This window comes from Bombus bifarius, unplaced genomic scaffold (genome assembly GCF_011952205.1).
Source record: "Bombus bifarius isolate JDL3187 unplaced genomic scaffold, Bbif_JDL3187 scf7180000009832, whole genome shotgun sequence".
In the NCBI taxonomy this organism is placed as follows: Eukaryota; Metazoa; Arthropoda; class Insecta; order Hymenoptera; family Apidae; genus Bombus; species Bombus bifarius.
The window spans coordinates 441,491-454,159 of NW_022885363.1; the positions used below are offsets into that span (position 1 = coordinate 441,491).

At 44.5% G+C, this 12,669-nt stretch overlaps 1 protein-coding gene across 16 annotated transcripts in view; it reads right to left on the minus strand.

Annotated features, from left to right (window-relative positions):
• LOC117215851 (bromodomain adjacent to zinc finger domain protein 2B-like) overlaps positions 1 to 12,669 on the minus strand; it is a 232,859-nt gene extending 220,190 nt beyond the window's left edge. For 4 of the 16 annotated variants that reach the window (XM_033462358.1, XM_033462357.1, XM_033462359.1 and 1 more), the window contains exon 1: positions 5,839 to 6,240. The gene's annotated coding sequence lies outside the window, so the exon portion shown is untranslated. Of the gene's footprint in view, positions 1 to 5,838; positions 6,262 to 12,326 lie in introns of those variants that run through there. The other 12 variants (XM_033462370.1, XM_033462369.1, XM_033462367.1 and 9 more) reach the window with 9 other exon arrangements.

The following is a 12,669-nucleotide window of genomic DNA, read 5'->3' on the forward strand; positions in this document are numbered from 1 at the left end:
GAACGTATGTGTGTCACATGGCTGATAAGATAACATGGTTGTCAAGTAGTATAGGAGAACTGTTTGCGTTTTTCTATAAATTACAATCCTATGGTGAATATTGAATTATTATTATGAAATATCGAATTGAATTAACACGATAATGAAACACGTTGTTGAGAAGACTCATATTTAATACAATGTAGCGTGTCTTTGCATTAAGTCATTAACTGGTATAATAAAAGGAAAGGAAACAGACGATATAGTAAACACATATGTATATACGAAGCGAGGAATAATCTGACATGAAATCGCGGAATTACACCCGTCATTAAGTCGGCAATTGGCGAAACGTAAGTCGAAGAGAGACCGCGGTAGCTTAACGTGGAAGAGATAACGGCCAGTTAAAATAAAACAATCGATAAGATTGGGAGACGAAGAGGGTGGCGATATAGAAACAGAATAGAGAGGAAGTCGGCGCATCGTTGATCCGGAATACCGAATACATTAATCAATAACAAGAGGGCTGGCCGTTTGTCGAATAAAACGAGAATAGGAAAAGTAGAGCGCGATTTCAATGAAGAAAGGGAGACAGAATATAACGTGGAAATCCTGAATAGGGTAGCATTAGTCGGTCTCGTCGGCGAGTCGTTCAATGCTCGATGTGTCGTAATTAACGTCGGTCCTTGCATTTCTTTGTACTCGCTCGTAACCTCTCTTCTTCGATGTTTATTAACTACGAAACGATCCGTACGAAACCACAGATACTGATTATGCTCCCATTTTGCGGTTACGCGACCCTTTCCGTTCTTATTCACAGCGAATATTCAAATCGTTACAACCAAACACATACGTGACTATTGTTTTAATATTTCCTATGAACATCGTTTATTCGATGAATACGGAACTTTCGAATCTAACATTTTATAGGGAGAAAATCAAGGTTGTCCGAAAATCTCGAAACTACGCTGTACTACATATTCTTCGCCTCCCGATATCCGGCTGTCACGGTTAGCGAACAGAGCAAGACAAACGCTCGTTCGTATTCTTCCGTTTTCGAAGGTTGAATACATGACGGGGCCATGGACAGCCGGGATCTCTCGGGAAGGGCCGCAAAAGGCCGGCTTTCGGTTTTTTCATGGCAGCTGCCAGCAAACTAGGATCACCGGGTACACACACTATCGCATGAAAACCTCGACCACGCGTACGTTCGCGCGGTGACCGTGTGCGAGGGACCTCGTGTGTGTACTCGTACACAATAGAGGAACGAGGAATAGCGTGCATGTGTGGACCGTGTGTGTGTATGTGATCGTTCGTGTTGCCGCTCGTGTGCCACGAATCCGTACCACACATATGTATCGAGTTTCAGAAGGCACGTTAGGCGTTACCATCGACTTTCTTATATGGAATCGCGTGCGAGAGACAGGTATACGCGCGTGAGCGCGAGCACGAGCGTATACGCGCCTCTGAAAAACGGCCGTAGGAAATAAAGGCGAGTGTATATGCGCGTTTGTACGTGTCGCGAGAGGAATAATTGCAGCCGCGATAGCCACCGCCACCGCCGCGTAATCTGATGCGTGTATCACTTTTGAGCAACAAACGGACGAGCCCCTTATCGGTTTCTTTGTCTCGGTGAAATTAAATCGCTCCAGTTTCGAGGTACGCCGATAATTACACACCTTGTGCAAATTAAATCGTTTCTTTCAATAGCGTGGCCAGAACGAAGATCTTATGATAATTAGTTAAGCGTGCCGGCGTTGTAATCTCCGACCGCTACTGGGTGACGCAGATAGTTTGTTCTATTGTCTCGATAGTGTTAAGATCGGAGGGAACGAAGCGTCTAATACGTTGGGAACGCCGATTGTATCGATACGGAAACCCGTGAAGTAAGGTTTCTTATTATTTAACGAACGAAATTCGTTATCGAGTGATAGATGCGGTTTGCAAATGTTTTTAATCGTTGCATCGATAAGACGGATCGAAGCACGATCGTGTGTGCGTGAGTCGACGCGAAGAAAAGACATGTATTCCGTTCGACGGCTGAAAACGCACGCAGCCCGTGTGTGCGTTAATTACAAGCACTAACTGCACTTTTACTTCCTGCTCGCTCGTTGCTCGTTATATCGAGGACCGAAAGAACATGTCGCATTCGGCTGCGAAACGAATTCTCTCCGGCAGGGTGCGTTGTCGTGGCTATTGTAAAAACGATAAACTCACGGAACGAGTGGAATCGAACGTTTTACGAGTACATATGTACTTTCTTTCAACGTCGACGGAGCTATTTACGAGATACGACGAATAAGACACAGAACTTCTCCCGTCGATGTTCTTCTTCGTTTTAATCGTTTTCCATAGCGCTACAAAGGCGCTACAATAATAAATGTCATAATTACATTTCACGACTATTATCAGGGAAAAAAGTAACTAGAAGAGGGGAACGAAAAAATGGCCAGGCTCGTTTCGCGGAATGAAAATGTAAAAACAATTCGAGTCGCCGCTGCTCCGAGACTTGGTAATTTGCCGGATAATTGATTAATTAATCTTAATCAAAATAGATTACTCTTGGCGTAAGGACGTTAACGGTCGTACATTTGAAGTGATTAATTCAACGGGCATTAATAATTCTGGATTCCATTGTTCCTGTTACTCTCTCTATCGGTTTGTCTTCGTTTATCCCACTCCTCCCCCCTTTCCCTACTTATCTTTCTCCCTCTTACGTTCGCTAAACTATGCGTTGCTTCCCTCCACCGATGCAACACCACGTTTCAGCGAACTCACGGATGTGTACGTTTCGGCGTGATTTTAACTCGAATCACATTGCTAATACATCCTCGTTTATTATGGCTTTTGTACGCGCGAACGCGATCTCACAGTAGTCGCCCTATTGTTCCATTGTACCATATAATATCCGTCAGCGATATCTTGAGCCTCCGCGAGCATGCCGAGCGGCAAGGTCAACGTTAAAACACTTAAAACACACAAACAGTTATCGACGGTGAATCCATAGGGTGGCTGCAATCGCGCACGATCATGTTGGAAATTCGCAACAGAGTGCGATCATTTATTCGTATTCGAATTTAGAAAGAAAGTGGACCAATTAATGGTTGTTCAGCTTGAAATAAAAAGCGAGTAACAAGGGGAATAAAATGTTTCGAATTTTTCCATTAGCTGGATTCAATTTTAGTAACTTAATGAAGTAAATTTAATTATCTTCTATCTATCAAATATTCAAATATTATTTAGTGACATTATAAAATGAGCCCAGATATTTTCTCTAAACGATAATACATTTTAACTTCAATTTGAATAGACAGCAGAAGAGGTTAGATTTTCTATGTTTTATAAAGAAGAACATTAAATGTTACAACGCTAAAGTACTAAAAACATCAAAGTATTATTTATCTTAAGAGCCATATTTTTAGCTTCTACAAATTTCTTCGTCAATTCTACCTTTGGATCTAACAGATTCTTTCTACCTACCTTTAACTATTTTATTTAGTCATAAAGTGAATTCAAATTGAAATAAAAAGAATTACCAAAAACGCACTCGTCACGTTTTCTTCTACGATCTTTATATACAGAGACAGTTTCGGTAACGAGGTCAAAGAGGTCAAACATCGTTATTCCCCTCTAAAACCATAATTACTACCCTGTCACCTAAGAAACGAGCAAATAAAATTATTTCTCCCTACTATGTAGTTGGAACAAGGGAGATGTTTCGTGACCGAGTCGAAGTGATTCTTAGTTTTTAGACGAGCGAGCGAGCGCACGCGGCAGTCGGTCGACTCTCGTATCGATCACGCGACAGCTTCGGTGTAAACGCATTTCTCCCCTTTCTGCGCGAGAGGCGACATCTAATGTCATAATGAATCGATAGACATTGTCAACCGTTACGAGAATTCGATTATCACGAACGGTATCGTACAGACAGCGACCATGTCGTTAGCGTCGTTCGCTTTTCCCGTTATCATCGACATCGCTATCGTTTGCCGTCTCCGGAGCGAGGAAAAAAAAATACACGAAAAATTTTCAGCTTCCGAGAATCGACGCTTGGGCGCCAAGCGATTATTCTTCGTTGCGTGAAGTTTGCACCCGTCAGCGAGTTCTCGTTCTCGTACCGCTTTTAACGCACCGGAAATAAAAACTGCACACGGGGGCGCCTCTCGTCCACCTCCCCTCTCCCTCTCTCTCTCTCTCTCTCTCTCTCTCACTCTCTTTCTCTCTAACCCTCTGTCGAAAGAGAGGAAAAGAGATTCAGTGGGGGGAAAAAAATACGCGCGATGGCCGCGAGCGCACCTCAAAATTCTAAATAAACCAGAGACACCCGGAGACGTAACGAGCAGTAACAACTGTCGCGCGCCGTCGTGAATAACGACGTCGATATAATCGGGGATTTTCGAACGGGCGCTGCGTGTAACGACCAACGTGACTACGGGCCGTAACAAAAATTTCAAGCATTACGCAATAAATATAGAGAAGACATCGTTGCAAACAGCGAATTCCGTGCAACGTGCTCTGCGTATATCTCTCCTTGCTTTTCTTTTTTCTTTTCTTTTTCCGTTTTTATTTTCTTTCATTATTTTTTGTAGAAAGAAAGGCAGTTTGTATTCTCGTATCGACACGTAAATACACAAGTATCGTAGGAGTATGCATTTTACTGCATAATGTAATTTCTTTGAACGATAACGTGGAATCGATTAGTCGAAATAAAGGATTTTTTTAACAGACACGAGTTCCTTGAACGAGGAGTAGTTTGGCCGCCATGGCCGACGACAATACGTCTCATTAGCATAATGGCGAGAACGAGCGCCGATCGAGTATTACGGTACACAGAGAGAACCAACTCGACTCGATGGTGGTCATTGTCATTTAAAACCATTTCGAGATGAAACGTCTGGCGTTTCAGTGTGTTCTCGCGAAGCGACCCGATTATTACACAATCCACGAACCGCATGTAATAACAAGGATTATTTAATTAAATCGGTTCTCTTAAAAGGTGAGTCTTCTTCTCTCGTATAAACTGACCAGAGCGTAAAAGATTTTAGTATCGACGGGAATGAAGTACACGCTTGTTTAAAAACGATTATTTCTCCTGTTAAATAACCTGCTATTTCGTTCGGGGTTTTATCGGCGAGGAATTCCGGGCTACAGATTGCACAGTCTAATAGCACGTACTAAAACTGCCTACGGTCAACTCGTCGCCGAGAACGACCCTAGCGGCGGTAGTCCTCAGGATTAGTAACGGTAAACAGAAAACTTTTGAATCTCCCATGGCCATGTATAACTACGCTACTATTCACTGACGCTACTCTCTGAGTCTGTTCTAAGCTTTTACGATCCCGTTTTCCTATGTGAGAATTCGTTGGTACGCAACCAACGATTATTCAATTCCCGAAATGTGTTTGAATTTGTGTTATGAAATGATGGATAGATAAAGATTTGCAGGCGGATCCAAATGACTCGCGCCATCTGACACGCGTACTGCCAACTTACTAACCCCGATAAACAATAATTAGAATAATAAGATAACGAATATGTCCGAGGTTACTACCACGCGTATAGAATACAAACCCTGCGAGCACTGTAAACGCTTTCCTAATTTTGATTCTTCGCGTCGGACAAATACAGAAACTTCAATCGAACTCCCGCATACCATATATGTATGTATGTCGATACATCTTCCATGGGAGAGCGTTTATAATTTTAACAGGGTGTTATAAATACAACTTAACACCAATTGCTCTACTTCTGCGAGAATTGCCGCTATTACCAAGGGCGGCGTTAAACGACACCCTTGGTTTAGCTTAGGTTTCAAAAACGAGCAAATAATATATTTGATATCGAAACTGTTTTCTGTACCTTGTCGTCGCCCACAGGAAGTGGCCTCCGCCGCCAGCCGCTTTTCCTCCCTTCCTCCTCTACTCCTTCTCTTCTCTCTCTCTCTCTCTCTCCCCTTCGGTCGGTTTTCCAGCGACACCACTGTTTTCACCCACGCACGAAGCAATAATGACGAGGCCTACGTTCGATCACTGGCAAATCGGACGCATCCTTTCCAGTTTCTTCTTCCCGTCCTTATGCGTTTATCTCTGTCCCATACGTGCCCTTTGTCCTACTCCGTAGGCAGTATATACGTGTATACAAACACGAGCAATCGTTGCGTCTGCCTCTGTCAATTCTTTCTCCTTCTCCAATGCGTTTCTTCGAAAGCAGAACAATAAGCGCGCCCTCTCACTCTCTGTCTCTCTCTCTTGTCTCACTGGTCCGATACACAGAACGGTACAACTGTAAATTTCTTTCCTCCTCTCTTTATCTATGTTTCCTCACGGTTACCTTGCGATGCCCTCCCTTCTCCGTGTCCAGTTTCTCTTCCTGCATTCGCTTCCTCTTGATTTCACTCGTTTGCACAGAAATTGAATTTCCAACGGGCCGTAGGTGGAGAGGAAGCGCACGAAGAAGGAAGAACGTTGGCTGTGCGCACAGCTGCGATCACGGAACCTCGTGATCCTGAGGAGGCGACATTTCTACGCGGTACGGGAGCGACACGCGATTTCGTGCAAGCCTCGGAGTCGAGTGAAAGGGAGAGGGGGAAACACGGGGGAGAAAAAGAAAGAAAGCAAGCAAGCAAGAGCCCGGCGTTGTCTATAAGCCGGCGAACGGTGAGTTTTCCTTTCCTTCGGAGCCACTACGAGGTGCCCTTCTCTCTTGCCGTCTTCTTGCCTGTAGAGCTCCAACAGCCTCTAAACAATGAATACAATACGCCGTGATGGCTGACGTGCGGACAAAACGCGCGCCGAACAATGTCCCGCGAAAAAACGCGCAAGGGTTCTCTCCGCCGCGACGCCGCGAAGAACAAAAAAAGAGAGAGAGAGAGAGAAAGGAAAGCAAAAAGAAGGAAAATACGAACGAAAATACGAGAGACTAGTCGTTACCTGTGCTCCGGGGACCGGGAAAAATAACGAAGAAACGAGAGAAGAGACGTAAGACGATGCGGGTCATGTTTTTTAACGACAGACGCGCAAATACGCGAATTCACAGAAAATGTCTACCAACCCGGTAAATATGTACCTTGGGCGTTCCTTGCGAAGCGAACACTCGGGACTCGCATGTTGTTTCTAAGTTCTTAGGCTCGCGATCAAGCGAATTTTACGATTATGTACTGTTGACTTCGCGCCAGAAAACGACACACGAGGAGGAGGCTTCGTAAAACGATCGTGGCGTTCCACGGATCTAGTTCTCAGGCGAAAGAAATACGGCACGTTCGCGAGCACGATACGCAACACCACGGAAATGGTGGAAGAGTGCACGTTTCCGTGTGTCACACACTGTGTCCCCGCCGTTAAAGCGGATCTAATGACCGGTGCTGCCGCAAATATCGACCGACGATAACACTTGCTCTCATTCTCCGCTTACGGCGAAAACTGAAATTCCAAACGAAACTGTCGCCAATTTCGAAAAGTGATAAAACGAATAAGTCGAATGCACGTCAGGGATCGAAAGAAACAGTCAGGTCTGCCAACTTGAGAATACTACCAAGCGGCACATACCCTACTACCCCATGTTCGATTGCTCGCTATGAAAACACATCGAATATGTATCATAATAGACGGTGTAATTACCACTATAGAATATCTTTCCGAACAAACTGGCCAACGAATCCTCGTTATTCCTGTGTCACCGACAAACAGCTCGGTTGTATATTTCTCGGACAAACAAGCAGGAGACGCTACCGCCTCTACTACGTCGCTATAGTTTCCACGCTATATACCCTTCGTTTCTAACGCGGAACGATTAAGTAACGAGGCGAGCTTGTACGAGTCTCTCGTTCTCCCCGTGCACGAGAATAAATTCACCCTGCACGCCCCGCGTGAGGATCGATACGCACGATTATTTCGGGAACTCGCCCCGTTCTTGTCGAGTGCGAGAGCGATTTACCGCGTGCGACAAAGAGGGAGTGAGAAAGAGAGAGAAAAAGGACGAGTAACACGGAGAAAGGAACAGAAAGAGAGGGAGGGTGAACTAGCAGATAGAAAGAAAGGGAGCCGCGCGGAGAAAAAGAGGGGTAAAGAGTCAGGACGAAACCGTAGCGCGTGGAGAGACAGAGAGGCGGACGGAGAGGGACCCTTTTTGCCCCTGGAACGAAGGCTGCAAAGGAGGCTCGGGGAAAGGTCGAACGGGCACGTAACGTCTCGTACAACGCGGCAGCGCGCGAACGTTCAACGTTTTTCAACGTGGCGACGGAGACGACGACGACGAGAACGACTGTGACTACGACAACGAGAACGATCGATTTTCATCGAAAACGTGGACACAGTCACGACGACGCAACACAGAGTTCGTCCTTCCCGAGTTCGTAAACGAGTTCATTCGACAACCAGCGAATCCCACGATACCGAGTGGCGCGTTGCGTGACTGAGCACGAACGAACGAAGCCCGGTAATAAGCGGCTGAGAATCGTTCGAGGCGTATACGAGTCCTTTTCCACTATAACAAAATACGCTCGACGTAACCTCGATCAATTTACGGGGCGTTCGTAGGTAGATAGAAAATTATGCTCGCTACCTGCGTGTCTCGAGTTCCACCGGCAATATAAGATACCACGTCTCCCTGTTTTTCTGTCTCTGTGTCTCTTTTTACTCCTCTGCGTTTCTTTTTATCGGTAGAATTCCAATGATCGGATGTAGCTACGAGCTCTTAAAGACTGTTCCAGGCAAACGTCGCGTTTCGTCGTGTTTCTTTTTTGAACAGAACGAAGGAATCGATTTTACAGGACCGAATTCGTGAGGAAAGAATTTTCGTTCGGACGTTATTCCAGGAAATTACGGTACGTTCGTTAATAGCCCGTAAAACGCATTTTGAATAGACTATCGCTAGGCTCGCAATAAAATAAGGTCACCACGCTGCCGAACAATTTGTCGGAAGCAGTAAAAGCGTCGAGTTAGCCGGTACGAAAGTTCACTCACTGCAGCATCAACGAAGATCGTTTGGAAATTCTACACGTCGCTTTGGATTTAGGAAATGAACCGACTGGATATGCGACTTGCTTTCCTTTCTTTCAAGTCACAACTACCATTACTCGCGTAAACATAACAGAAGAGTGTTTGGAATACCCTATGAACTATCAGTGTACATATCTTGTATTGTCAGCTCTTCTGACATAATATTTATATCCTATCAAGCAATTAACTATCAACTGAAATATCGTTGAGTTTCATTTTCAGATGCATTAATATTTGTTGATAAATTTCCTCAGTCAGAAATCGATTTTTATTGACTTTTATCGATGACACGACTTAATTAAATCACTTAATCAAATTAAAGAAAGCATTAAAATCACGATTCACCTTATAAATAGGTTTGATTATAACAAACGTGAGCCTATTCGTCGCACTACGAACAAGTTACAAACATCTATTCATTCAGCCGGCGTTTGCCAGTTGACTTAAAGGATTCATAGATTCTTTATTCATGTATGCTAATTGCGCTGCGCGGATTACGCCGGTTAGTCACGAGATTCATCAGCTGGAAGGGTGAGCGCGTCGTTTAATGTGCTGAATCCAACATTTCGTCGTTTTTTCGAACGACCGTTCGTTGTTAACAATTATCGTTGCTGGTCAGATCGAAACTATCGAGGCGGAGAAACGTTTTCGTCTGGCACGATACCATGCTCGGTAACAGCGACTCCTCTTCCGCGATTAGTCACGTTTCGATTTCATAAGACGATCGATCCTTCTACAGAAGATACGCCCCCTTTGTCTTTTCTGCGCTCTTTATCTCGCCCCGGAGACATTTAATATCGTTCGGACATGAAATGCTAAAATTTTACGATCGAGACGATAGCAGGCTGAAACCCCCGAATCGATCGGATAAATCGGAGAAAATCGTCTCTTGGTAAAAGTGATAAATAGATCGAGCGTTTCATCGAATCTATATGTACATTAATCCTAAATCTATATACGTATTATCTTAAGATTTCTCTAGTAATTAGCTCAGCGAGTGTTGCTTGTCGCTTTGTTAGATGCAATGCATTGAAATATTATGGCGTTTCTTACTTCATTTGTAGTAAAATTTGTTAAAGTGTTCCAGTAAACGTATCTAACAGATGCGCTGCTAATACTCATAGCCAAAAATGTATATACTCACAAAACGTAGAGAAACAGAGAGAAAAAAGGTTGACGAGAAACAAAACACTAAATTCACTGTCCTGGCACTGCGTTCGAACATCCACGACAAACTGAAGATGAGCTGCACAAAGTCACAGATAGAGACGGCTGATCGAGCCAATCAGACGTGACACTGTAAAAGAACGGCCTAGGTCATTTCGTCCGCCAGTCTACGAGTCTGAAGGTATCCTCGAATTCGCTTGACCGCTAAACCTCTCTAAGTCCATTCTTGCCAACATTCGAATTCCACCCGGCGGTAGACGATTTAACCGAGCTCTCTGTGAATTTCTTTTCTTATTTCAACCGGATAAAAGCCATTAAAAGGAAAAATACGCGAGTTTTATCCATGGAATGAGGAAAAAATTGTTCCCTCTCTTTGTTTCGCGAATCATATTCAGAGGAATGAAGGCGAAGATATTCTGCAGAACGTTACGCTTGAAAAGGTAAGAATCGTTGAAACGAAACACGGAAATAAACCGACACGCGTGAAAAGCCGAACGCGTAGCAGCAGCCGCGATGGGATATAACTGTTTCTCGAATGTTATCGATCTATTTGTCAGCGATGTAAGCTGCATCGAGGTAGTCGAGATTACGCGGCGAAGCGAGCCCGCAATTTTCGCTAGAAAACCAGAGCGTGCCTAGTATGGTCGAATGAGTGACGTATACGTGCTTCCGTTGCGTTATCGTTTGACCGATCCCCCCACCACTCCCTCCTTCTGCGTGGTTACCTATCATCGATAAAGATACATAGTACATTCGATGATGTACAATGTCTTCGTCAGTTAGTCATATTGAATTTTATTACGAACTTCGATCGAGTTCTTGTTTAAAATTCTTCGTCGCCTTTATCACGGTAGCGTAACGAATTGGTGAAAAAGTATTTATCTAGAATGATTTGTCGCCGAATATATGGAATCGACATTTAAAAATTCGTACGCCAATGTTACGCTGCAGCTCGCATTGGCGTGGAACTTTGGGACGCGAAGCGTGTCCAACGCGAAGGCACACCGATTGATAGATGGTGGGAGGCGGGCGTGTTATCAGTTGGTCCCTTAAAGCGACTCTGAAGTCATCAAATTAAACGGTCGAAAAAACTTTTGCCAAGCACGAAGAGTCGGTGCGCATCCTCGGCCTCCACCACTCCAGCCGTACTCGACGTAAGAAGTGCTCTCACGAAGAACTCGCAAAAGAGCGCGCATCTCGTTCTTCGGCGTCGATTTAGGTCGTTAACGGTAAAACGGCGTTTGCGCTCCGCGAAACCAAAGAAGACCCGTTACGACGGCTCTCGATTTTGCTGACGTGCCTCGCGCGATTGCCATGTAATTGCACCTGCACGAAAATTGCGTCACCGTGCTTCTTTAAACGTTCTCCACGGTTTCCACGGTTCTAAAGATCCTCGAAGACCTACGTTTTTCATCCAACCTTCGAGTTTCGATATTTTTTCTTTCATTGACTCGAGTTTGCAAATCGGTGATGCACGGTATTCAAAGAAAAAGAAACAACACGTACGCGTGTAAAGCATAAGGGTATTAGTAGTATAAGAATTTCGAGTGTGTCGAAAGATGACACGTTTGTCACGCAACGCGCGCGTCATCACGTTAATCTTTCTCGATTGCTTGGAAACGTTCGAACGTTTCCATGTTGATCGCCGCTCGAGCGGACAATAAAATCCGAAACAAGACAGGACGCGCACCACATACTTATATATATACAGAGGCAATGTTACACCGTATAAAGAAAACGAAAGAGGATGTACCATTAATCGACATCCTTCTGAATCGAACTGTATTATTCTATCTTACCTAAACAAATTCAGTCCTCGTGTGTCGTATTGTATCTAACCTTTTATCTTGCTTGCACTTTTCCAATCATACATGGACATCTGATAAACACACATACATATATATGACGTCGTATAAAGAACGAAAAACACTAATGACTGTATCGCTTCTGACCGTGTCTCACCTATCGATTTACGATCTATCGATTTCTTTAGTTACCGAAGCACAACTGTGTCACAACCTCAAATTTCAAGGATTCAATGAACTATGACTACTATCGGTTGCACTTTTTGCGAAGAATCGGAACCGAATAAACGCGCGAACTGTTTCACTATACGAATATACACGATTTAACGCGGCCTCTTTTCTTTTTATCGACTTGGGCGATACGCAGCATATTCCTTACCTAACGTATCAAATACTCGGCTCGCGTGTCACGTCGCAGCCTAACGAGCCTGGCTGCACCTCCGATTCGACGAAATATCATTCCACGTCTCCCAGCCACCGGTGAGACGACGAGACCTTCGACGAGCCTCACTTTGTGAGAGGGACGCGCAGGTATAACACGACGACGTTTGCAATTGGACCTCGAAGCCCACGATGAGACTCTCACTCGTTCGAGCCCCGGCACGACACGTCGCGGTGGCGTCCCGAGGAACAAGAAGCCGAGTAACGACGATCACACAAAGGACAATCGATGCTCTGCTCTCTCTGAATTCTCACTGATATCCGTCGCACTAATTTCACAC